We start from the raw sequence: 26,161 nt of genomic DNA on the forward strand, positions 1-26,161 counted from the left end.
TCCCGCGGCTCACGCGAGCCCGGTGAGCAAAGGGCAAAAGGCCCAGGACGCCCTACCTTAACTCCTTAGAGCTCGGCCCCGGGAAACCTCTCTGGGCCTCCGCCTCCTCGCCTGTCACCCTGTGAGGCCGACCTCCGACCCTAAAAGGCAGTAACTCCAAATACTTCCAAGTCTGAAAAGCTGTGCATTTTTAAAGCGCTTGCCCACCTCCCGTGGAAACTGACGGAACTCCACCAGCGGTGAGGTTTTCCTTGGACCTTTGACTTTTACCCCTAATAAGACACCCCTCCGTGCCCCCAGAATGGCCCCCGGCAGGCAGCCACCGTCTCTGAGTTGGCGGCAGGTTGGCAACGGGGAGCAGGGAACCATCGGGTAGAGACGGGGTTTGGGGGGCTGGGGGCAGAGGGGCCGGAGCTCAGAGGGAACAACGGTCTACACGTCAGCTTGGAATGATGCCAGCTCTTCCCGAAAGAACCGGGGCGGCCCCTAGGGGTAAGGAGGAACCCAGAGACGGTCCCAGAGAGCAGGCTCCGGGTTCCCAGAGCTGCTCAGCGGGGCCAGCACAGGAAGGAGGGGGTCCCCTCCACGCCACGGGCTCCCCACCGCAGCCACACCATCACGAGCGGCTCCGACCCCGCGCCCTCCGGGACCGTCTGCAATATCTGCCCATCTCCGTGGCGTGAACACTGCCCCAGGGCCCCCTGTGAGGGCGTGCCCTGATGACACAGGGTGCAGAGTCCAGAGCTGTGAGTTCGGTCTGCCCTCCCGAGCCCTCACGACCCACATGACCCAAGGAGGGGGAGTTCCTGCTAGGGAAGCGGCAAGTTTCGAGAGCGGGGACATGGTCTGGGAGACATGCGGCTCTAGCCCGTGGTGGCCCCCGCCCCTCCCCCCGGGAAGGAGCATCCGGCAGGCCCGTCCCATCCAGGCCCCTGTACCTGCAGGGAGGTGGAGGGAAGCAAGGGGACCCGTGGGGCCTGGCCGCCCTGTAGCTGCCAGGAAGGTGGCGGGGAGGGGGCCGGGGGCACCAAGAGAAGTGAAGTTTGGGGGTCACCAGTGGAAGTGCATTACCCCTGCCCTCAGGGCAGCGGGCGGTGGCTGCAGCCGCCTGTTGGGGAAGGCTGACCGAGAGCCTCGTAGCTCGGGGCCAGGACGGCCATCTGGTCCAACTGCCATGGGTCGGGCTCCAAGCAAAGCAAGGACCCCTGGGGAGTGAGGCCGAGTTACCGTAAATCAGACACGAACATCACACAGTAATCGCTCACATGTGGACGCAGCTCGCAGCGGACACGGCACTCGCCCAGATCCCTCCCATCTTTTCCTTTCTGATCCTGGGAGGGAGACCCGTCCAGGCAGTTCCTCTCCTAAAAGCCTGCAGCCCAGAGCGGGCAGCGAGCCCGACGGGGAGAGGGGAGAGCGGCTCTACGGGGCCCCGGCCCCCCGCCCCAGCCTCTCCCCTCGTCAGCTCTTATTCATTCCGTCTTGGCAGTGGCCTCTTGTGTAACTGAAACCGCAGAAACTTTTTGTTTGGCTTTTAATTCAGAAGAAATTCCAGTAAATCAGTTCCCGCTACTTAAAAAAAAAAAAATTCCAGAGCCCAGTTCTGGAGAACTCAGCTCTCACCTCCCCCACACCCCCCAATACAGGCTTCTTGCTCCCCCCCCTCCCTCCTGAATCCCTGCCCGGGAGGCTCAAGCATCTGAGCCCAAGGCCTTGCGCAGCTGCCCAAGGGTCCTCGCACCCCCGAAGGCCAGGCTAGGACGGCGCCACATTCCTGCTTCACGGCTGGAGCCAAGCGAGTTAGGAGCTGTTGAAAGATTAGCTTGGCTCGTCTCTGCTCTCACTTGGGTACCTGCTCGCTTTTGTTTTCAGCAGGCAGGGCCCGGGGAAGGAAGGGGTGAGGTCTGCAGGCCTCCAGGTCCCCGGCCCTGGAGACACAGGGGACCCGCCCGGCCTCCCGCCCCAACAGGTCAGTAACCAAGATCTGCCCACATCCTCACACACAGCTGCTCGCCCTGGTGAGTCAGGAAGAAGGCCTTGACTTTGCGTGTCCTGGGCCCTTTCTATTCAAAGTGGGATCCCCTGGAAGCTTGTTTAAAAAGCAGCACCCTGTGTGGAGGAAAGGGAACCCTCCTACACCATTGGTGGGAATGTAAATCGGTACATCCACTATGCAGAACGGTATGGAGGTTCCTTAGATAACTAAAAATAGAGCTACCATATGATCCAGCAATCCCACTACTGGGCATATACCCTGAGAGAACTCTAATTCGAAAAGACACATGCACCCCAATGTTCACTGCAGCACTATTTACAATAGCCAAGACATGGAAGCAACCTAAATGTCCATCGACAGATGAATAGATAAAGAAGATGTGGTACACATATACAGTAGAATATTACTCAGCCATAAAAAAGAATGAAATGACGCCATTTGCAGCAACATGGATGGACCTACAGACTTACTAAGTGAAGTAAGTCAGAAAGAGAAAGACAAATACCACATGATATCACTTATATGTGGAATCTAAAAAAATGCTAAAATGAACTTATTTACAGCACAGAAATAGACTCACAGCAATAGAAAACAAATTTATGATTACCAAAGGGGAAAGGGGGGAGGGATAAATTAGGAGATTGGGGTGAACAGATACACACTCCTATATATGAAATAGATAACCAACAGGGTCTTATTGTATAGCACAGGAAAGTATACCCATTATTTTGTAATAACCTATAATGGAAAAGAATCTGAAGCTGTACACCTGGAACTGACATAATACTGTAAATCAACCTTTAAATATTTTTTCTCTAAAAAAGGAAGAGGATTCGGAAAAAAAAAATAAAAAGCAGCACCCTGGATCCTCATCCTGGATGTACTGGAACAGAATCTGCATTTTAACAAAGTTCCGCTTGTTCAGCTGGGCACGCTGCACCCACGTGAGGCAGCAGTGTAATAAGAGGGTGTGCTGGGGACATGCCAGGTCAGCAGACACCGTTGGCTGGCTGCCATGTGCTGGGCACTGGGCTTGGTGCAGAGTTCCGGCCCCAGTGACCACGCTCAGCCCAGCGCACGCGCTGACCGTCCCTGGGGGTGGCTGTGGATCCAGTGAAGCAGGTCCACCGGCCCCTCGTGGAGAGGAAAGCTCCCATTGGTCCCAAGTCCGCCTTGTGACATCAGAGTCCACGCCTGCATTTTCAGTCGAGCCCGAGCTGGTGGTCTGCAACCCCCACTCTCTCTGTCTGCCTTCTCTTCTGTCCCCGTCCACTGGGAAGGCTGAGAATAGCAGCTATCTCGTCAGCCTGCCTTGCAGCCAGCTCTAACCAGCCGACTGAATCCCGGCAAAGAGATGAAGGAAAAGTAGCCAGGTCCCTTGCATTCAACATGCACCTTCCAGAAGCACTGACACACCCTGGGAGCTCGGTCCAAGTGTAGAAGTTCAGGGTCCACCGCAGATCTACAGCGTCTAAATCTGTTTTAACAAAATCCCTGGGTGATACTTATGCATATTCAGTTCAAGAGGTGTTATCTCGGCAGGGGTGGGGGGTGCCCTGGGAAAGCCTCTGTTTCCTGTTAAAAGGGACAGAGAGTGTTGGGGGCACCACGCCTCCCTCAACCCCCTGCCCTGAACTCAGGTGTGATGCCTGGGTCTGCATCAACCAGCGGCGAAAATGAGAGGTGGAGCTGAGTACAAACAGGCTGGAGTGAGGACACGGGAAGCGATGGAGAGCCTGGGTCCTCAGGGCCACCTTGAGCTTCCGGACCAGCCCTCAGGCTACTCCAGGCTTCCCGAGTGTCCTGTTAACTTCAAGCTGAAAACATCCCTAATTAACATGTGCTCTAAGGCCTGAGCACACAAAGGGTCTACAAGCAGCTGGCCAAGGCCGAGTGCTGAATCTCCCCCGAGACCCGCCTGTCCCGCTGCTTCCCCCGTGGGTCTGGCAGGAAGTGGGTGACCCCCGCTCCTGACAGCTCACTCCGCGGGCTCGCCCAGCTCTGACACTGCACACAGGTGCACAGCACACCTGCTCCTCGTCCTCCTGAGCTCCTGTGTGCAGCCATGTGGAAGAGGTGGTCACGTGACCTCCCCTTGGAGTCACCGCCCCAGGGCCTTCAGGGTGGCCCGAGCTTCCCCAGGTGTTCCTTTGGCTCTCAGCTTCTGCGGAGCTGCCAGTCCCCCCTCCTGCTTCCTCAGACAGGCGTCCCAGGCTTTCCTCGTGGGGGGCAGTCCAAGCACTAAGTTCCACACACCAGGGATGCATCAGGTCAGCTGGCACCTTTGGGCTCAGAGGACTGTCCTTCCCTCGGGGACAGGAAAGGAGGAGGACGTGGGAGAAACTGGATGCGTCCCAGTGCAGCCTCCAAAGAGTGATGTCGAGCCAAGTCCACCAACTCCAGAAATGTCACCCTTGGATTTCCTCCCCCAGAATCTCCACCAGGAGTCTGGCTTCAGGGACAGAGGGCAATGTCTCAGCCTGCAGAACACGGACTGGAAAGCTCTGGGTTGGTTTTCAAATAACCATCGTTATCAGGCGATTAGGTAGATGCACCGAGGTTCCTCTAAGGGAAGGCAGGAGGGCGGGTGGGGAGGAGCGTGGGTGGGCAAGAAGGTGAGGAGGGAAGAGGAAGGAGAGCAGAGAGATCTAGACTTTGACCTTCTCCCGGATATCTGCAGCGCTTTAGACTGATAACTCCCAAATCACTGAGAGGACTGTGAGTCTTCCGTACCATGGGATGCTTCTTGGTAATAAGAAGGAATGAGAAGCAGGTTCAGGCAGTAACACTGAAGACTTGGGAAAGCATCACGCAAAGTTGAAAGAAGCCCCACTCAAAAGTCTATGTACTGAATGATCCATTTATATGATATTCTGGGAAAAGCAAAGCTATAGGAATGGAAACCAGATCAGTGGTTGCCAGGTGCTGTGGGGGAGGGGGAGAGTTAACTATAAAGAGGCAGAGGATGCTTTGGGCGACGAGGGAAATGCTTTCTATCTTGGTTGCAATAGTGGTCATATGATTACAGAAATATGACAAGATTCATAGAACTGAAGACTTCTGCTTCTGGCCAAGATGGGATAACAGGGACCAGACTTACCCTCCTGCCATTAACAACCAAAACCAAAACCGAAATAGAAAAAACGGCTGAAACAACCATTTTCAAGACGCTGGACATCAAGCAGCAAAGGACAATCCCCGAGACACGGAAAACCCACCAGGTGGACCCTGTGACTGCTCACCTGCTGCCTTGTTAAGAGTTTTCAGGCCACGACATAGACAGGGGACCTGGGTGGGGTCTGGCAAGCGACTGAAGAGACGGAGTTGAGAGTCTGAGGAGACCAAGGCAGGTGGAGCTCGAGGACGGAGCACTGGACAGGAAAGAGCTGCCCTGCGGAGGGTCTCCTCGGGTGACGGACGCATGTGGGTGAGGGAGCCACCTGGGGCCGAGAGAAGAGCCGGGAAACAAATCACCACAACCTTAATGGTTAAAACACTCCACACTTATCACCCCGCGGTGTCTGTGGGTCAGGAGTCTAGGCACGACACGGCTGGGCCCTCCGTCCACTCTCACAGGCTGCACTCGAGGTGTTGGCTTCGGTGCAACGTAATCTGGAGAAGCATCTGTTCCAAGCCCTATCTGACGGAAGGCAGGATCTGTTCCGCATGGCTGCAGAGAGCCTGGGCTCGAGAGGCTGCCTGGCACACAGACCCTCCAGCACAGCCACTTGCTTCCCCAGGCCCCTGGGAGGCCTTCCAGCTCCAGGTAGCTAAAGTGGAGTCTTACATAATGTAACCTGATCATGCAAGTGACATCCCATCACCTTTCGTATAACATAACCTGGTCACAGAAAAGACCTCCATTACTTTGTCATAGTTCGTTGGTTAGAAACAAGTCACAGGTCCTACTCACACGCAAGGGGAGGGGGCTACACAAAGGCCTGAACAAGCGGAGGCAGGGGATCACCTGAGGGTCCTTCTGCCACAGACCCCTCCAAGAGGATTAAACAGTACCCGGGACACACACAGAGCTGGGGATGATGCCTATGAACCAGACTTTAAAAACTTGTGACTCACAGGGCAGAGGACCAAGGGGTCTTGCCTCAGTCCTGGGGAGTATTTATCCCTACACTGAATGCTGATTCTGCCTAACAAAGTTTAAAAGCAAGACAAAAAGGGATCAAACTGCTTCCAAGTAGCTTAACTGAGTCCCAAATAAAGTTCGAGAATATTTATAAAACTATCTTGAATTAACTGAATTTAAAAGACTTCAGAATTATTCAAGGTAACATTTGCAATGTCTGGCATCCAGTGCAACAGAGCAGGAAAATGCACCTCACAGTGAGGATAAAAATCAATCTAAATTGACCCAGAATCACACAGATGTTAGAATTAGCAGACAAGGATATTAAATCTGTAGTCATAACTGTATTCCATATGGTCAAAATTTAAGCAGAGACATGAAAAATATTTAAAAGACCCAAAAGGTCCTTGTAGAGATGAAAACTACAATGTCTGAGATAAAAAAAATACATTGGCTAGGATTAACATCAGATTATGCAAGGCAAAAAAAAATTAGTAAACTTTGAAGATATAATAATAGAAACTATCCGAAATGAAAGACAGATTAAAAAACAAAAGAAAAAGAAAAGAGCGTTAGTGAGCTGTGTGAAAACTTCAAGTAATTTAATATATGTATAGTTAGAATTCCCACAGGAATAGGGAAGTGGGAGATACTGAAAAGAAATTTATAGAATTAACAGTCAAAACTTCACCAAATTTAATTTTGAAAATATAAACTCACAGATTCAAGAAGTTCAATGAATATCAAGCATAAGAAATATATTTAGGGCTTCCCTGGTGGCGCAGTGGTTGGAGGTCCGCCTGCCGGTGCAGGGGACGCGGGTTCGTGCCCCGGTCTGGGAGGATCCCGCATGGTGCGGAGCGGCTGGGCCCGTGGGCCGTGGCCGCTGGGCCGGCGCGTCCAGAGCCTGTGCTCCGCAGGGGGAGAGGCCACAGCAGTGAGAGGCCCACGTACCGCAAAAAAAAAAAAAAAAAAAAAAAAAGAAATATATTTAAAATATTTACACACCAAGGCACATCATAATCAAATTTCTCAAAACCAGTGATAAAGAGAAAACATTAAAAGCTGCTGAAGCATAGACATGTTTATGTGGAGAAACAGAGGCAAGGTTGACAGCAGATTTCTTGTGGGAAACAATGTAAGCAAGAGGACAGTGGAAGGACAGCTCAAAAATTACTGAAAGAACATCAAACTAGAATTCTATACTAAGTCAAAATATCTCTCAAAAATAAAGGTGAGGGCTTCCCTGGTGGCGCAGTGGTTGGGAGTCCGCCTGCCAATGCAGGGGATGCAGGTTCGTGCCCCGGTCTGGGAATATCCCACGTGCCACGGGGCGGCTGCGCCCGTGAGCCACGGCCACTGAGCCTGCGCGTCCAGAGCCTGTGCTCCGCAACGGGAGAGGCCACAACAGTGAGAGGCCCGTGTGCCGCAAAAAAAAAAAAAAGGTGAAAAAGAGAGACTTTCTTCAGACATAGGAAAGTCAAAAGATTTCATTACCAGGATACCTTCGCTACAAGAACTGTTAAAGGAAGTCCTTAAAGCAGAAGGAAAATGATACGAGATGGAAATGTGGATCTACATAAAGAATTAAGAGCACCAGAAATGTATATGTGGTTTTCCTTTAAAAGACTACTTAAACAAAGATAATAACAATGTATTATGAGCAAACGTTATAAACAATGTATATGTTTACAACAAATGACAGCAATAGCATTAAGGCCATGAAGGAAGAAATGTAAGCAGACTATTATAAGGTTCCTATACTACATGTCAAGTCATAAAATAACACTTGAAGGTAGACTGGGAGGAATTAAGAACGTGTACGATGAACCCTAAAGCAACCATTAAAATGACAAAACAAAGAATTTTAACTTGAAAGCCAACAAAACAGATTAAATGGAATAAAATAAAGTATATGAGTATTGTTTTTCCAGAAGAAGGCAGAAAAGAAGGACAAGGAAACAAAGAACATATGGGACTAACAGAAAACAACAGCAAGATGTTGAACTTAAATCTACTGTCATATGTCAATGATCATCTTAAATAAAAATGATCTGAACACCCCAATTAGAACTCAGAGACCATCAGACTGGATAAAAGAGCACGATCCAACTACATGCTGCTTTTACAGGAAATCTGTTTCAAATACAAAGACACAAATGGGTTAAAAGTCAAAGAATGAAAAAAGCTATACAATACTAACATGAATCAAAAGAAAATCAGAGAAGCTATATTAATATCAGGCAACTCAGAGCTCAGAGCAAAAAATTCACCAGGGAGAAAGAAGGTTTTTTCATAACAACAAGGGGGTCAGTTCTTCCAGGGCACGTAACAGTCATAATGTTTATGCACCCTTAATAGAGCTTCAAAATACATGAAGCAGAAATACTTTTTTTTTTTTTTTTTAGAAATTGGCAAGCTGATTCTAAAATTCATATGGAAATGCAAATGACCTAGAATAATCCAAACAACTTTGATAAAAGAAGAACAAAGTTACCCTTTGGGTAACTAACATACTTGATTTCAAGACTCATCGTAAAGCTATAGTAATCAAAACAGTGTGCTCTTGGTGTAAAGACAAACGGGTCCATAAAACAGAATAGAGGAGCCAGAAACAGGTCCACACACAGATGGAAACTGGTTTCTGACAAAGATCAGAGAGAGGAGACAAGTCAAAGACTGAGATAAAACAGCTGCAAAGCACATATCTACTCAAGAACTAGTACCTGGAATATACAAAGATTTCTCAAAATGCAGCATTAGGAAAACAACTCAATCGTAATATGGGCAAAAGTTATGAATGGACACTTCACCAAAGAAGATACAAGTCTGGCAGGTGAGCACACGAAAGGTGCGCGATGTCATTAGCTGTTGGGAAAATGCAAGTTGGAAATGCAAGGAGATACCACTGCGTACCTATCAAGGGAGATAAAATGACCCCCATCGAGCACACCGGCATTGGTGGTGGGGTGAAGGGACTGAGACCCTCAAACGCTGCTGATGGGGTGTAAAACTGAACAGCCACCTTTTCTTTATTGAAGTAGAGGTGATTTACAATGTTGTGTTAATTTCTGCTGTACAGCAAAGTGATTCAGTTATACATATACCTACATTCTTTTCTCATATTCTTTTCCATGATGGTTTATCACAGGAGATTGAATATAGTTCCCTGTGCTCTACACTAGGACCCTGTTGTTGATCCGTTCTCTATATAAAAACTTACATCTGCTCACCTCCACCTCCCACTCCATCCCTCCCTCAGCCTCCTCCCCCTTGGCAACCACCAGTCTGGAACAGCCACTTGGGAGACCAGCTCGGCTACTTCTTCAAAAGTTAAACATGCGTTTACCTCCTGCTGAGATCTCTCTATTGCTAGGTATTCACCCAGGAGAAAAGAAAGCTTGTGCCCAAACAGAAGACCAGTACACAAACTTTCATAGTGACATTTTACTTAAAGAGTCCAGAACTGGAAACAACCCAGATGCCCACCCACAGGGGAACAAACTCCGCTCTATTCGTAAGATGGCACCTCCTCAGCAAGAAAGAGAAGGAACTGTCAGTACGTCCAACGACACCCATGAACCTCAGGATGGTCATAACCTGAACGAAAGCAGTCAGCCACAAAGTTCATACACCGCAAGATTCCATTTATATCAAACTATGGGAAGTGCAAATCCACAGTGACAGAAAGAGAGGGGGAGGTGGCGAGGGCAGAGCTGGAGGCATCACCCAGGGGCGTGAGGGACCTTCTGTGGTGACAGCTCTGCTGACCCTCTTGACTTTGGTGATGGTCTCATGGGTCTACACACTGGTCAAAACTTTCCAAAGTACACGCTTGAACTATGTGGTCTGCTGTATGCAAGCTATACTTCGACAAATCCATTTTTAAAAATTCATGGAAGTGTAGGCCTAAAACAGGAGAATTTTACCGTATGAAAATTATACCTCAGTAAACGAAAACATCTTTAACAATTAATGGTGGATATAAAACCGGGAGAAGAGACATCTGGCTTCTGGTGACTCCGCCCATTGGTCTGTTCCCCTAGAATTCAAAATGGGGTGCAGTTCTGAGCCCTGCGTGGACAACACCAGCAACCGGGACAGAGTTCCTGGAATCCACCCCCACCCCCTCCCCGGGCTGGGCTGGGTGGGGAGTGAGCTCGGGCCTTGCTGAGGGCCTTGACCGCCAGGCATCCGTGCCCCCGGGCACATCTGTGAAACGGGAGAAATAATAATAGTAACAGCGTCTCACGGGGTGTTGGGAGAACCAGCCGGCCTCAAGTGCTACTCGAACGTCAGTCTCAGCATCAGCCGAGGGCATGATGGCCTCTGACAGGACAGCTTAATGCTACCACATTCTTCCAGGAAATGGCAGCCCTGCGACATGCGGACAAGCATCCAGGCTGAGGGAGAGGCGCAGGGGGCGTCTTCTCCGGGCGAGGTCACTGGGCAACCAGAGCGTATATAGCAGACGTCCTCTGGTCTCGCCGGCTGAACTTGCCCTTCCCACGGCGCAAACGTCTCCTTCTCTCTCTGAGCGTCTCTCCCAATGGAAACTGTCCCGTTGGGAAGCCCGTTCTTCCCCCGTCCGGGTCTCTGCTTTCCATCACTCTGACAGACACGCCCACGCGCGGGTGCAGGGCTGCGAGTGTCTCCATCAATTCATTGGTCTGGTAACAGGGATCTTAACGGCTTTCTCAGTATATCCCCTGGGGCCCTAACGGTGCTGGAGAGACGTCTGAGGGCCTCCTTGGAGAACTGGGGAAGCCGAACAGGTAAACTCTGGGCCACCCATCCATTCCTCCTCGGACCACCGAACCTAAAGCCCCCCTGCCCTTTTCTGTCCCGGGGAGGGGTTTCTTAGAAGAAAGGGTTCTTTGGCCATAAACGTTTGCTAATCCCCATCGTGCTCCAGAAGGCAGAACCCGAGGGAGGAAAGGGCACGTGACCCAAACCCCAGCGCCCGGGCGGCGTCTACTTCGATCCTGAAACCGGCCAGCCCCCTACTGGACAGAACGCCACGGAGATCTGGGCTGCTGTCTCACAACTGCTGCCAACCAGCCGAGCACGGAGCAGACCCCTGCCCCACCCCGAGGCCTCCGCTTCCTCCTCTGAGTAATGAACTCCCTGGCCCCAAGGGCCTCAGAGATTCCTTCGGGCTCTAAAACGCTTGTTTCTGGAATGTTTGCTACGGCAGCCCTCTCCCGACAGGGCCTGCCGATGAGCGCCCGTCCAGCAAGGCACCAAGCACCTCACTGTCTACAGGGCGGCTGCCTGGCCCCTCTCCTCCACCTACGCTTCCATGGCAACGTGGCGGCTCCCTTCTTCTACCGGCCTGACCTGAGAGAAAGGCCGCTGTGCAGCTGCACCAAGACGGCCAGCTTCCCACGCTCAGCGTGCACTGGGTCCGGGGAAAGAGGGGTGGCAGGCCCAGTTCTCCGGGTTCCATGGACAAAAGCTCCGGGAGCGGGCCCAGGCGCCTGAAAGCAGATGGAGGTGGCAGGTCAAGGGTGGATCTGGGCCCACGGCGGCTTCGGGCTGGGCTGGGACAGACGGGGAGCCGCCCGTGGGCTGGAGGAGAGGGTGGGAGGCTGGGTGGATCCGGCGGCAGATGATCCAGGGGCAACTGTGCAGGCGTGAACCTTCTGGGAGGGGGCCGCCTGCAAGACGCCCTCCTCTCGGGGTGCCGGTGAGAAGCCAGGGGACGGAGAGACATACAGACGCACAGCTATCCGCTCCCTCTCTGCCCCGACACACAGAAATGGACACAAACTGGGAAAAGGAGAGGAAAGTCACCTTTGCTGGGCCTACGCCGCCGCTGCCGACTGCTAGCTAGCGGGACCGTGATTATACACCAAAGGCACTGCAGCAACTAATTTTCGAGCAGATCAAAATAAATCAGAAAACAAAACCATTCTGACAGCAGAGAAACGTGGCAATGTGTTGAGGTAATTACAGTCTTTTCCCCCTTGTTTCACCACGTTTCTGCTGCCACTGGTGCAGGAGCTGAATCACAGCTGTCACTCCCTGTCAAGGGGCCCGTGCGGGCTGAAGGCACCACACGCTGGGGCCGGAATGCACGTCTTCCGACAGAGACATCAGTCCCGTGCCTGGGGCTGGGGGCCGAGGGAGCGTGTCCCAGCCCAGCCAGCAGCCCTCGCGCCAGCCAGCTCTGGACTCCCCCCCCCAGCCCCTGCTCCCTCAGAGCAAACCCACGGCCTCCTGCCCCGCTGGTGCTCTGTGCCGTGGGCATCAGCCCTGGCTTGACCTCCAGCTCCACCAGCTCCTAGTTAGGTGGCCCGGGAAACATACTGGAGCTCCACGGCCTCGCCCTCCCCGTTTGAAAAGGGGACTTAACGAATGCCTACCTTACGCAGTTGTGAGAATGAGAAATCATGCACATAATCACTAATCACTAGGGAAATGCGGATCAAAACCACAAAGAGGTATCACCTCACGCCGGTCAGAACGGGCGTCATCAAAAAGTCTACAAATAACAAATGCTGGAGACGGTGTGGAGAAAAGGGGACCCTCCCGCACTGCTGGTGGGAATGGAAATTGGTACAGCCACTATGGAGAACAGTATGGAGGTTCCTTAAAAAACTACAAATAGAGCTACCATACGACCCAGCAATCTCACTCCTGGGCATATATCTGAAAAAAATCCCAATAAGTTAAAAAGATACATGCACCCCAATGTTCACTGCAGCATTATTTACAGCAGCCAAGATATGGAAGCAACCTGTCCATCAGCAGAAGAATGGATATATAAAAAGGAATATTACTCAGCCATAAAAAAGAATGAAATTTGCAGCAACATGGATGGACTCGGAGGGCATTATGCTAAATGAAATAAGTCAGTCAGAGAAAGACAAATACTGTATGTTATCACTTACCTGTGGAATCTAAAAAATAAAACTAATAAAGGAATAAAACAAAACAGAAACAGACTCACAGATATAGAGAATAAACTTGTGGTTACCAAAGGGGAGAGGGAAGGGGGAGGGGCAAGATAGGGATAGGGGATTAAGAGATATAAACTACTGTGTATAAAATAGATAAGCTACGAGGATATATTGTACGAGACAGGGAATTATGTCCATTATTTTGTAATGACTTCAAATGGAGTACAATCTATAAAAATATTGAACCACTACGTTATACACCTGAAACTAATATAATATTGTAAATCAACTAAACTTCAAAAAAAAAAAAAAAAAGAAAAGAAATAGCGCGTGTGAGACACCCACCCCTGGCAAGGGTCGCCGTGTTCATCCTTGTTGCTCTGACAGCTTTCTCAAGTCTGGACCGAGCCGTCACAAACTGCTCTGTGACCCTCTGACCCCAACTCAGCGAGGATGCGGCAGGCTGCTGGTGGCTGGAGTGTCTCGGGGCCCCTCTCCATGAGGCAAAGGTCACGCTGCCTCTTCCAGAGCCTCCGCTGTCACCTGAAGGGAACGCTCACAGCTCGGAAGAATCGGTAGCTACTTCGCAGCTGAACAACTGATGCAAACGGGCTGTTGCTCTTAAAACTGCGGAGGAGTGTGAGAACCGGGCGGATGCCCGGGCTCCTCGGCACTTCTGACACGGCAGCGGCGGGGCGGGGGTCCAGGTTAGAAACGGGGCCGACAGGAGGAGGCCTGGGAGTGCCCTCCTCCTCCTCCTCGCCAGTCGAGCCCCAAGACTGGCCCGGGTCACCCCCAGTCCAGGGCCGAGGCACCTCCTGCTGCCAGATGCCCCCTGTAAACCCGCGTCCCTCGCGCTGGGAGTCCATCAGCAGTGCTGACCAGGGTCGAGGACGGAGCCCGCCTACTCGGGGTGTCCAGGCCCCGGCGCCCAGGGAGGAAGTCTCCTTGCCATCCGCCTACCTCTGCCCCACCCGGACCCCCCCTTCGGTCTGAAAGCCCAGCCACCCTTCGGGCCCGTCCAAAAGGAGCGTCCAGGGCATCTCTGGCGGGGCGGAGCCCGTTCCAGCCGGTGTGTCCCCGCCCCCACCAGCCCCTGCCTCCTGCCCCCTGCCAGTTACTGCCATGAAGAATCGGGTCCTGGGGGCCCCGTGGGGACCTCTCGTCCCCGCGCCACTCAGAACCCGCCCAGCTCCTGCTGGGACTCAGACGAGCTCACGGAGGGCGGGGGGCGTTCCACCGAGCCCCCCCCCCACCCTGAACCTCACCCACCGCAGCCAAAGGTGGCTCTACACAGAGCTCACCAGCTTCGTACCCTCCCAGGGCTGGGGAGCGGCGCTTGTGGGGTCCGCAGGCCCCAGGACAAGAGCATCTGGTGCTGCGAAACCATCCGAGGCAGCGAAGCAAATGGGAGGCGCTGGGGTCACCTTGGAAGGTGGGATGTCCTCTGAGTAGCCCCGAACAACAACAACAACATATAATGAGGACGCTTGTTACTGTTACTAAAACCTGTGGGCACTCTGTAGGCACCAGGGTCTGTCCTGAGCGTGTAACACGCCTGAGCTCCTGCAACTCTTACAGCCACCCCCTGAGGTGGGGACCGTGATTGCCACCAAGCTGCCCGAGGTCACACGACTGAGCCGTGGCAGGCTGGCTGCCCCCACGACCCAGGCCCTCCCCGGGACTCTCATCCATGTCCACCTTGGCCGTCGCCTCCTGAGCTCAGCCAGGAAGGCGTCCTCGCCCTCCTCGGCAGGTGCACCCCCGGTGCCGTCGGGTTTGCAAGTGCCTCCCTTGCCCGCGGGCGTCTCGGGGAGCTCCACGCACAGCCCTCTGTCGGCCTGGGCTTCCTCTGCCGAGCGACTCCAACAAGCCTACGTTCTTCTTCCGGTTTCACTTCGATTTGACTCCCGGAAAAGAGCAAGACCCTCTCCCCAGGTCTGAAGGAGCCAGCGTGTGCCCGGGGTCCCAGCTGCCCACCGGTCCTGCCCCAGCCCCAGAGGAGCTGCCCGGCTGCGGACAGAGCAGCCTTCGGGGCCCAGCGCCTTCCCTGCCACTTCTGTGTCTTCCCTTAAGGTCATCCTGGGCTCCTGGCTCCTCACTCTGGGCTACGGATGCTTAGACTGGAGACGATCAAAAAGTCATCTGGGTAAATAACCCTTAGCAATTAAGCTTCGTGTTGACAAGCCAAGGTACCGTTGAGACACTCTGCTTCCAACGAGACAGGACCAGTGTCTACATAATACAGTTTCTTTCTACGGGCCAGTGTCAGAGTCTTATTTGCCTGTAAATCGACTTCTCCTAGATGTGGACTTATTTGATTCAGGTCCTGGGCCCAGTACAACAGATAAACACTTCATCACGTTGGTCACGCCTCTGTTTCCGGAAAAGACAGAGTCAGAGGCAGGAGACACACAGCCCCGGCCCTGCCACCTCGCAGCATCTGGAATGTGTTATAATAACAATGTATTGGGAGAAAGGAGCAGTCAACCCCTTGGAGCGGATACTCCCTACAAATCCAACTGTGCAAATCTCTGTGGCTCCTTCCTCCGTGTTCTTAAGAAACTGTTACAAACACAGATGCCAACCCGGAGCTAAAAGCAAGCGTGAGGTATGAGGGCCCGCAGACTTCCCCAGTGAGGCCAAGGGTCCGCAGCAAGGAGCAGGTCAGGCTGGCAGCCGGATGTGGGGAGGACCAGCCCGCGCCCCAGGCCGGCAGACCCACTGGAGGTTTCTTGAGGAAAGAGATGTCCAGGGGATGCTGGCCCCTCGGTGGCCTCATGGACCCCAGAGCCCTAGAGCCCCAGGAGGAGGCCCCGCCCAGAGAACTGCCTCGAGAGAACGAAGAGGTCGCTCACTTGCTCCTCTGGGTGCTGGGCCGTGCCCTGCACGTGCTCTAACCCCCCGTCCCCCTACCAGTGTCCCCAGGGTGGACACGGCCACTGGCCCCATCTTGCAGATCAGGACACCAGGGAACCGTGACGTTAGGTAACCGGCACCCAGAGAGAGGGCAGCACCAGCAGCCCTGAACTCAGGGCCTGGCTTGAGGTCCGAAGCGTCACTGCCTCGTGGGGGGGGGGGGGTCTCTCTGGGGCCCCTCCCGAGGCCTGGGCGGCCTCCATTTCTGTTTTGTGCCAACAGGGAAAATACCGGCTCCAGGGTTGAGCCTTGGACTTCCATCCACAGACATTTTGTCCATTCGGGATACAACTGGGAAAGAGCAACAAGAGCAGAGGGAAATCTGCATTTCACCCAAACTGGCCCTGGAAGCGTGAAGTGGGTTCCACACGCCACCTGCCCGGGCCCTTCCGGCCACCCCACGAGGTGGCGGGTGACAGAGCCCGCTGGCCCCAGGGCTCCAGGGACGAATGGCGTCCAGTGAGATGCTGTGTCCCCACGGGTCCTTGTCACCCTAGAGAGCAGTCCCCAGGCCACCAGCCCTGGGCACCAGGGGCCTGGAGCCCGTCCTGCCCTGCCATCCTCACCCAGCCAGGGCCTGGCCCGGAGGGATGACCGTCTGGTCCCGGCAGAGGTGCTAATGATCCCACACGCCACCCCCTGACCAGTGCCACGTGGGCCTCACAGCCTCAGGAGGGTGGACGTGGTTGGCCTTCGGCCGGCAGGACACGGCAGCCTCCCCGGCTCCTGCGGGGCTGCAGGGCTGGTCCTCCAGCCGGGACGGTGTGTTGTTGCTTGTAGGGAGCTTGCGGCCTTGTGGAGGCAGCCCTGCCCACTCCCTCTCGCTGGAGGACTCGGGCCGTCTCGCCAGCCCCGAAGCGTTCGGACGGTGCCGAGCCGGCGGGTGCTACAAAGTGTGGGGGCACACGGGGCTGTCCCGTCCCTGCCCTCAGAAAGCGGACACTTCAGAGAAGGGAGGTGGGGAACGCATCCCAGAGTTCCACTGCGGTCTGCTCAACCAGTTTTGCTAGGCGGGCAGGCAGCTAGCCTTGGGGACAGCATAGCCGGAGGGCGGGTCACCGCTATGAGCTCCCTGCTCGGGAAGGGCTGCCGTCCAGAGCCGGCTCGACTGGGCAACGTGACGAACACGCTCCGGCTCCCTGCCGGCCCCTCCCACTCTGCATCTGGACTGAGGCCTGCGGACGTGGCTCCCCGGCTTCTGGTTGGTCTGGCCGGGGAGGAAGGGAAGAAGCCACGGCCCTTCTTTCCACGCCCACCTGACGTGGCCCTGGCCCTGAGGGTGGCCGCGTCCCCGCACAGCCAGTTTCCGGCCCACGGCTGCAACGTGACTTCCTCCCTTGGACCCGGGGGGTAGCAGCCCCCTCTGTCACCGGCCAGAGGCGCCGCCCCACACCCTTGCCGTCCCCTCATCCCTGTGCAGACAAGCCCTGCGACGAGGTCTTTTCGGCGGAGCCACCCATGTGGAGCTCCACCTCCCGCGGGGATGCTTGAGGAAGGGTCACAGACGGAGCAGCACTTCGGGGCTAGGAGTTGAGCCCCGCCTCCAGGGAAGGTTGGGTCCAAAGCTGTCCTGAATAGGCAGCCTCCTTCCTCTCGTCTCAAGTTCCCAAAGGCCAGCCTGTCTGCACTGTCTGCAGGGCTGTGTGTGACTCTGAATCCAGGACCCAGGGCCCCTGATTCCTCTGCCCCTGACCTTGGTCATGGGCTTTATTCTCCATTAAGAGTAGAAGCTGGGCTTCCCTGGTGGCGCAGTGGTTGAGAATCCGCCTGCCAATGCAGGAGACACGGGTTCGTGCCCTGGTCCGGGAAGATCCCACATGCCGCGGAGCAACTAAGCCCGTGAGCCATGGCCGCTGAGCCTGTGCGTCCGGAGCCTGTGCTCCGCAACGGGAGAGGCCACAACAGTGAGAGGCCCGCGTACCGCAAAAAAAAAAAAAAAAAAAAAAAAAGAGTAGAAGCTTTTGCAACCCAACTGGGCCCATCTCCTGAAGCACACACATGGAGAGCAGACCTCAGGCGGGCTCTGAGTCCTCCAGGCAGCCTATAAATCAAGTGCTAAGCCCTGTTCCTGCTCCTGGCTCCAGATCCATATTCCCTCCCGGCCTCCGAGGACCATCCTCTCTCTACACGTTCAAGTCCCCCCGCTCACAGATCGCCCTCCTGGCAGACGCGAGGCTCCTTGTAACTGTCAGTGTTTTGACAAAGAACAAGTATTGAACCCTCTGCCCACGACGCCCCCTCCCCACAAGGCCAGGGTGGGACAGGGGGAGCAGAGGGGGGGAGCCCCGGGCCCTGCGAGGAGGTGGCCTCCTCCTACCGGACGCCCAGCTCGCCCAGAGCTTAGGGCGCCTTCTCGTCCACTCCGGGAAGGAATGCTGGCCCGAGTGAGAGAGCCAAGGTTAACTGGGACAGGGAGGATCGTCTCGTTCCTCCCCCGCCTCTTCCGGGACTCACGCATCCTTTTGGCAGATGGTGTTTCTAGCCGCGTCGCCCCGGGAAACCCACCCCAGCTCCTAGCAACCTCCAGCCAGCGAGGGCTCCCTGGGCTCCAGCCTGACGCCCAGGTGCTCCCGCCCCAGGCGCCCAAGCCCCCCCCCCGCCCCCCGCTCCAGACGCAGCACTGGAGGAGGCCCTGCAGGGACCCGCTCAAGAGCGTGGGCACCAGAGCCCCCATCATCCCTCCTGGGAGCCCCTGGCCTCCCACCGGCAGATCTGGGCCCCCGCCCCGCTGACACACAGCCCTCAGCCCGCCGGGAGCACTTCCTTTCCGTCACCCCCAAACCTCCCTTTCTTAAAAAGAAACAATTGTCTGAAGCCCTGGGAGTTAATCCGTGAAGTCCTCCAGAACAAAGGCAGCTGACCCGGCCCTGGACAGTCGATCAACAAACATGGCAGAGCCGGGCCCCCTCGGCCCCCCACGCTCTTCGTTCCGGCCTCAAGCAGGGACCTGGCGGATCCTGCCGGTGACCTTGGCCTCCCGGGCTCCCCGCCCGCTCCTGCCAGACCCTGCGAGCCGGGCACTCCTCAGAGGGACCCAGTGGTCACCCCACGGTCTCTCCCTCTTTCAGGACCACCTGATTCAAAGTTTCTGGAGCAAGTCAGGTCCCAAGTCGAATGAAAGCAAAGTGACCTCTTGTAAAAGCCACGGGCTGTTCAGCGTGATTCTGGGAGAGAATCAAAGCCCTAAAAACCTGTCTTAGACCAACGGGGGAAAAAAACCCTGTTTTCCCCACTCTTCATTTTACGTGCAATCAATCCTGAGCGGAGTCAGATGTTTGGCGGGCGCTCCGGGAACAAAAGAACAGTCGGAGAGACAGGCTGGAGGCCGGCCAGGCGTCAAGATTTCTCAAGAACCTCCGCAGGGGCCCCTCCCGCTGTGCAGGGAAGGAATTCAGCCTGGCCCTCCCCTGCCGGCCTGCTCGGCTCTACCAGCCCCTCCTCGGGGCAGATCCCTTCGGAGATGAAGAAAGAACGTGGGAAATTCACTTCCTTCTCTTGGGCTCCGTCAAGTCGGGACCGGGTAGCCCTCAGGTCCTTTCTCAGAGCCTCAGTTTCTCATCTGTGAAAAGGGCGTTAAACTACCTCTCTTGCGGGCTGTCGTGAGGGGTACAGGGCACGTTATTTTCTTGCGGTGGCGGATGGTGGTGCATCCGGTGGGGGCCCAGTTGCCTCCTCCTCACCCGGCCCTGCCCACACCCTAGTCCTGAACATCCAAGGAAGTTCCAACAGGCACTGAAAACAGGGCTGACGCCCAGCTCCTCGCCGCGTGACCCCGGGGCACATCGCTCAGCCTCTCCGGGCCTCACGGTTACAACGGGGCTAAGAACCGTGAGCACCCGACCGATGTGTGTGGTAGGGATTCAAGGAGAGTCTCCCCTCCTGGACAGGCATCTCTGGAGCACCCGCTGGGCGCCGGGTGCTGCGCTGGCTTAGGGACCCCAGTGGTACACAGGCAGGCGGAGCCCTGTCCCCACCCCGCTTATCTTCTCGGGAGACGTCACACAAACCCATAAAAATCCACACGAACTCGCAGCGACGGAGATTTTAGGAGGAAAGGAAAGGAGGGTCCCAGCCCGTGATAACATTCAGTAAACGACAGATGCTCTCGTTCTGTTGTCAGAAATCAGGCAGTGGAGTTTATTATCCTTCAGTTTACAGGTGAGGTGAGAGAAACCCAGAACAGCTGAGCACGTGAGCTCAGGTCGTGCGGGACTCAAACCCAGGCCTGCCAGCCCCAGAGCCCTTGCGCTTCCCTCCGAGTCCACAGCCCACACACGTGACACTGAGCGTGAACTCCCTGCGTGCCTTCCCACCCTCACTAGACCCTCACAGCCTCCCCAGTGGCCCCTATGTCACCTCCTTGGCTGTGCACGGGGAGACGGAGGCCACGGTCACCCACTCGGCAGGCCGGGGCTGTTTGCACCACACCGGCTTCTCTTGGAAGCTTTCCTGGCTCCCGGGTCCATAAAGGGAGAAGCAGCTCAAACACAACACACCAGCCCCAGCCCGCCAGCCCCTCGGGCCCCACGGCCCATCTCTCGGGTGAGCTCCAGGCACGGGAGAGACACAAGAAGGAGCAGGAGAGCTGGTGTCTCCGGCCCCCGGCCCCCCTGAACCCAAGGGCACAGCCTCATTACTTTCAGGGCCTGGCCAGGTGCTCGGGCATCCAACTTGGAGCCCCACGCGGGTACCGAGGCCACACGCGCCCGACGTCAGTGTTCCCAGCACAGCCTCAGAAGCCAGCAGGCTCAGGCAGAATTCTGGAGGTAGAGGAAGGGAAAAAGCGACGCAGCTTCGGGGAAAACAAGGGCTTGGGGGCCGGGAGAAGGTGCTTTGCCTGATGACACGCACGTGGCCATCCGCGTGCCTGCTCACCCCTCCCGGCAGCCTGTGTTCCCCGAAATCTTGGAGGACGGCTCCTCTGTGTCCACGGAGCCCAAGGACGGGGCGTTTGTCTCATGAGGCGGTGGAGCCACAGCGTGGGTGTTCTGATGTCATCACCGCGTGGAGGGGAGCAGAGGTGCCAAGATAAATAACACAGGATCCTCCAAAGATCCACAGGGAACAAGAGGACCACAGAGGAATGCAGAACGCCCGAGCCAGAGGCCCGTCCAGCACCCCCGTCCGTAGGAGACAGAGGCCCAGGTGAGCGGGAACCTGTCAGGCGATGACGCGAGGGAGGGTCCGAGGGTGCCCCGGCACCTCCGCGTCTCGGGCCCATCTGCTGCCCCGCAGGCTGGAGCAGAGAAAGGATTGTTGGTGGAAGCACAGCCTCACCGGCGTCTGCGGGAAGATGGTCGCTGGGGGTGGGGGTGGGGGGCTGCCACGCAGCAACCGCAGAAGAAACAGGCTGGAGTCCCTGTCAAGACGGGACACAGGAGTCCCCGCCCTGTCTGACATCCACCTCCCCGATGGGCAGCAGGGGAGCCGTGGAGGACACAGCACAAGACAGAGGGGGTGCTTCCCTCTTTTCCTGGGATGGACACCGAGCACCCATGGGCTCAGAGAGCCCCAGGCCTGGGTACTCGCGTGAGACAGGAGCGGAAAGGCGCCTGCAAGTTCTGAGCCGCTGGCCGGGGCGCGGGCCGGAGGACCTCACCTCGAGAGACAGGTGGCCACCGTGAGCAGTTCCCAGGGCCCACTTCCAGCGGGGCCAAGGGCCTCTGGTAGGCCAGCAAGGATGTGGATCCTCAAACGCACTGTCCCAGAATCCCTGTTGCTTAACCCACAGGTCCCCTGAGGGTAGGAATGACCTCAGCTCACCAGGCAGACGTCCTGGAGCTGATCTTTAAGGAGAAACCCAGAGGCTGAGTCAAGAAGAAGGCAGCTCCGACAGCTGGAACGCCAGAGGGGGATTTGCAGAGCCCAGAAGAGTCGACTATGGCCTCGGGCGACAGGGCAGGGGACCTCTGGTGCCGCAGAGCACAGCCAAAAAGGCACCGTCGATTTTAAGAGAGTTATTTCTTGAGGATGTACTGGCTGCAGAGGAATCCACGTCTCAGCCAGGTTGCCAAACAGGGCTGGGGGACCTCGGGCTGTGGATCATGCTCTGGATCTCGCTCTGGCAGCGAAAGCCCCTGTGCAGGGGGGTCGGGAACAGGAGGAACCCAGCACGCACGGCGGTCTCCAAGCCGGCGCGTTTGGGAAGATGCTCTGTTCGGCACGGTGCTGAGGGTCAAGGGATTCGCCCCAGAGGCCACTTCCCGCTTGGGCAGCTCACGTGACCCCCTGGAGCTCGGCTCCCGCCTCTGTAAGAAGAGAGGGCTGGACAGGACACTCTCCCTGGCAGTCCCGACGTGCCTCAGGTCTCATCGGAGCAGGGGCTCTGACCTGCCAATCCCATCTCCCTGGATGTGACCGCAGTCACCCGAAGCGAGACCCGGGGAAGCAGCAGCGCCAGAGGTCGGATCTGGGGAAATCAGAGCCTGGACCCTCCCCAGAAGGCCCCCAGGACCCCGCAGGGGCAGCCCCCGGCTTCGGAGACACCGGATCCCCGGCTCTGACATCCAGTCCCAGCGGGGCCTCACCCTCCTGTCCGCTCCCTGTTGGGAGGGGGGGCTTTGAGCACCGCCCTCCCTTGGTGCTGCCCAAGAGGGAGCAGCAGGCGGGGGGCATGGACGCCCGCTGCCCTCGGGGTTGAAGCCCAGGGCTGGAGGCTGGCCTGAGATACGCTCTGGTTTAATGTCTTGATCCAGCGGCAGGACTCAAGAGCCGCCGCTGAGTTTCTCTCCTCCTTTGCCCTCCTGCTCCAGCCTGGACCCCTCCACCAGCTCGACGTCTCCGCCTGGATGCCTCCACCCGCACCGTCCAAGCCCACTGGGCTGGGGCTCCGCCCACTCGCAGCCCTCTCCTGCGCATGCTCTCCTGCGCATGCAGCCCCTGCTCCCTCCAGCCTCCTGGCTGCTTACAGTCCCCCAGACCTGACGTCCACCACGTCAGTGCGTGGCTTCTGCTGAGTTCCGACAACCCAGCCACGCCTCGCACCTCCGCCGCGGTCACCCTGGTCCGAGCTGCTGACATCCTCCTCCTGACGGGACCTCCCGACTCCCGCTTCTACACCCAGCGCCCACCCTTCTACCCTTTATAAAGTCGTCAGAGCACGTCCCTCTTTTGCCTGAAGGTCTCATGAGCATCATGCTTCACTTGGAGGCAAGCCTCGGCCCTCACAATGACCTGCGAGGCCCTCCGCGGTATGTCCTTGTTCGCGCTGGCCTGGTCTGGAAGGCCGCGGCCCGCCCGCCCGGTGCCTCGCACACGCTCCCACCTCGGGGCCTTTGCACCTGCTGCGCCCCCTGCCCCGAGCGCCCTTCCCCAACACCCAGACGCCCATCCTTACCTCCTACAGGTCTCTGCTCAAATGCCATCTTGTCAGTGACCCCTCTGTTTAAGCTGAACCCCCTTCCTGAAGCACCCTGCCCCCTTCCCTGCCTTTATTCCCCCTCCGGACCTAATACTACATATTTTACTACTTTTTCCTTTCTTTCCTTCCCCTCAAGAAAGTATAAGCTCCTTGCGGGCAGGGCCGTTCATCTGTTTTGCCCGTCAGTGTAACACTGGTTCGGCGACAGCGGTAACTGGCGCGTACGGGCTCTCAGTCAATCTTTATTGAGTGAACGCAGCCCCCTTACAGCGGGAGCCCCGAGGACACCACAAAAGCAGGGCCAGAGGCCACCTCCCAGATCTGCCGGGTGCCCGATCTTCTACTTGCTGTCGCTCTTTCCCGCCCCCTCTAACGTTCTGGCTTCCTACCACTGGCCCCACACTTCAGACCCCCACCCGAACCTGTCCTGTGAGGCCCCCGGGCCTCCTCCACCACCAGACAGACGCGCGCTGACTGCACCGCGGATGCTGCTCTGCTGGGATGGGCGCTGGCGCGGGTGGGGTTCTCAGTCCCGGCCCCCGGCCCTCAGGCTCAACCTCCGTCTGCACACGCCCACCACGGGGGCTGGAGAGGCAGGTGTTGCCATTGCAACTGCAGGTCCGAGCCCTCACCCCGGCGGGTCACTGTCCTGTGCGCCTTCCTCCCCTTGGTGGGAGACACAGAGTGCGGAGTGAAAGCACAGCAGGTGTTGACTAGACGGCGAAGCGGAAGGGCTTCTGAGCTCCGTGCCAACACGGCAGCCGGCGGCAGCACTGTGCCCACTGCCCACGTTATGGCTTTTGGACTCCAAGAAAGGCCAGGGGAAGTCGCTGGGGGGCCCAGCTGATGGTCACGTGCGCAGAGCCTCCCGCCGGAGGACGGGGGCAAGGGCTCCGCCCAGGCCTGGGGGTACCGACCACCAGCTGAGTATCCACACTCTTGACCGCTAAGCTGCCCTGACTCCAGGACCGGCCTGTGGCCTCAGGTAGAAGCAGGTCCTGCCCTCTGGGGGCCGGGCCATCCACACCCACTTCCTCAGACTGTGCCAGGCAAGTGCCCCATCAGGCACATGTGGCCAGCGTGGCGGGGTCAGCGATCTCATGGAGGAGCAGGCCGTCTGCTTCCCGCCGGGCAGGTAAGGCTGCTGGCCCAGTGCGTCCGAGGATGCCCTCTCTCCTGGACACAGCGTGCCATCTGGGGATGCCAGCAGGAGGAGGGCTCTCTGAGTGTGACCGTGAGAACACCCAAGAAAGCCGCAAGTTAACGTACACTGCCGTGACTTAGGATTTGTCTCTCAATTTTTTTAAAAAACATAAATTGACTAATTGCTTACGATAAAACTTTTAATGAGTACAACTCTTGCTCTAAATTACATAAAGTTACACACCTAGATCTGATATAATGCTTTTTGTGTGTGTGTGTGTGTGTGTGTGTGTGTGTGTGTGTGTGTGTGTGTGTGTGTGTGGTACGCGGGCCTCTCACTATTGCGGCCTCTCCCGCTGCGGAGCACAGGCTCCGGATGCGCAGGCTCAGTGGCCACGGCTCACGGGCCCAGCCGCTCCGCGGCACGTGGGATCTTCCCGGACCGGGGCACGAACCTGCGTCCCCAGCATCGGCAGGCGGACTCTCAACCGCTGCGCCACCGGGGAAGCCCTAGATCTGATATAACTCTTAACCCAACACTGCCAGGCTCCCACCCACTTCCTCTCATCTGCAGACCCTGGAAATTCTGTCCTGCTCTCACCCAACACTTCAGAGCAACTTCTGGGCTTTCACCACCAACTCTTAAGTTTTGGGGTTTGATTTTTCTTTAGAACAAAGTTATTAATTTTCCTCATTAACACTTCCCACTCACTCGGAGTCATCTTAAGGAGCCAGTTCATATCCGAACGAACAAGTGGCTTCCAACTGATCTCAGAGGTTAGCTTCAGCCAAACGGCCACAAACTTTAGCGTCTGGTGCGCTCCTTAGAGCAAATGACTGGGTCCCAGCTGGGGGGTGTGGTCTGCCGTCTGGGGCAGGGTCCCAGAACCTGCAGTTCTAATAGGTTCCCAGGTGATTTTCGATGTTGCTGGTGCAAGACGACATTCTGAGAACAGCTGCTTGAAGCTACCTTTCCTGGCATCTTTGTGGCCCCTGAAATTTTTTTCCCTCCAGATGGAAAAGAAAAAACAAGAAAGGAAAGGAGATCCTGAGCTATCTGATTTCCCCCCGGCCCATGTAAAACGCTTCCAGGTAGGAGAAGCCGTCGTTGGAATCATGCTCAGTCACTCGTGTAATTTCATCTCCCCCACTGATTTCTGGAATTTAAAAGCACATGCAAGTTAATTTATCCTGAATTCATAACCTTGCTTTATTAATCCATCTCCCAAATCTACTTTTTAAAAAGGGGTTTGCCTCTTTTCCTCTCTTCTGAAAATTTAAAAATTCATTTTGATGAAACAAAAACTCACCAGAATTTGATTGAAAAAAATATACAGTGACTTCCTTTTAATTAGATGGTGTGCTCATGCATCTATAATGATCAATAATATAGAAAACACTCAAATCTCCTAAAATATGTGAAATTGAGAGGGAAGAGATTAAAGTGATACAGGGCCGTCTGGAAAGGGCCGCCGGTGGAGAGGAAGAAGCAGCAGGGCTGGATCTGGTCCCGTGCCGGGTCCCAGCTACCACACCAAGCAGCTTGGCGGGCTCAGAAAAAATCTTTTAATTATTATGACCCTCAGGTTCCACCTATGTAAGATGAAGGCAATAACGTCTTCCTCAAAAGGCTGTTATGATAGAATTAAAATTGTTTCATCCCACATCATTTTTTAAAAGGACTTGAGAATTTTTAAATTTCACATCTTAAAAAAACCCACTTGAGACAAAAATAACTATCAAAAATTAAATGT

General features: G+C 55.8%; 1 protein-coding gene and 1 long non-coding RNA gene across 14 annotated transcripts in view; one reads left to right on the top strand and one right to left on the bottom strand.

Annotated features, from left to right (window-relative positions):
* The window catches only part of CACNA1C (calcium voltage-gated channel subunit alpha1 C), a 521,192-nt gene that overhangs the window by 273,025 nt on the left and 222,006 nt on the right, over window positions 1-26,161 (bottom strand). The window lies entirely within an intron of this gene.
* LOC136792337 (uncharacterized) lies at window positions 20,851-24,620 on the top strand. Its single transcript, XR_010835995.1, has 2 exons — window positions 20,851-21,049; window positions 21,636-24,620. It is a non-coding gene; the product is annotated as an uncharacterized lncRNA (long non-coding RNA).

Source organism: Kogia breviceps, chromosome 12, assembly GCF_026419965.1.
Source record: "Kogia breviceps isolate mKogBre1 chromosome 12, mKogBre1 haplotype 1, whole genome shotgun sequence".
In the NCBI taxonomy this organism is placed as follows: domain Eukaryota; kingdom Metazoa; phylum Chordata; class Mammalia; order Artiodactyla; family Physeteridae; genus Kogia; species Kogia breviceps.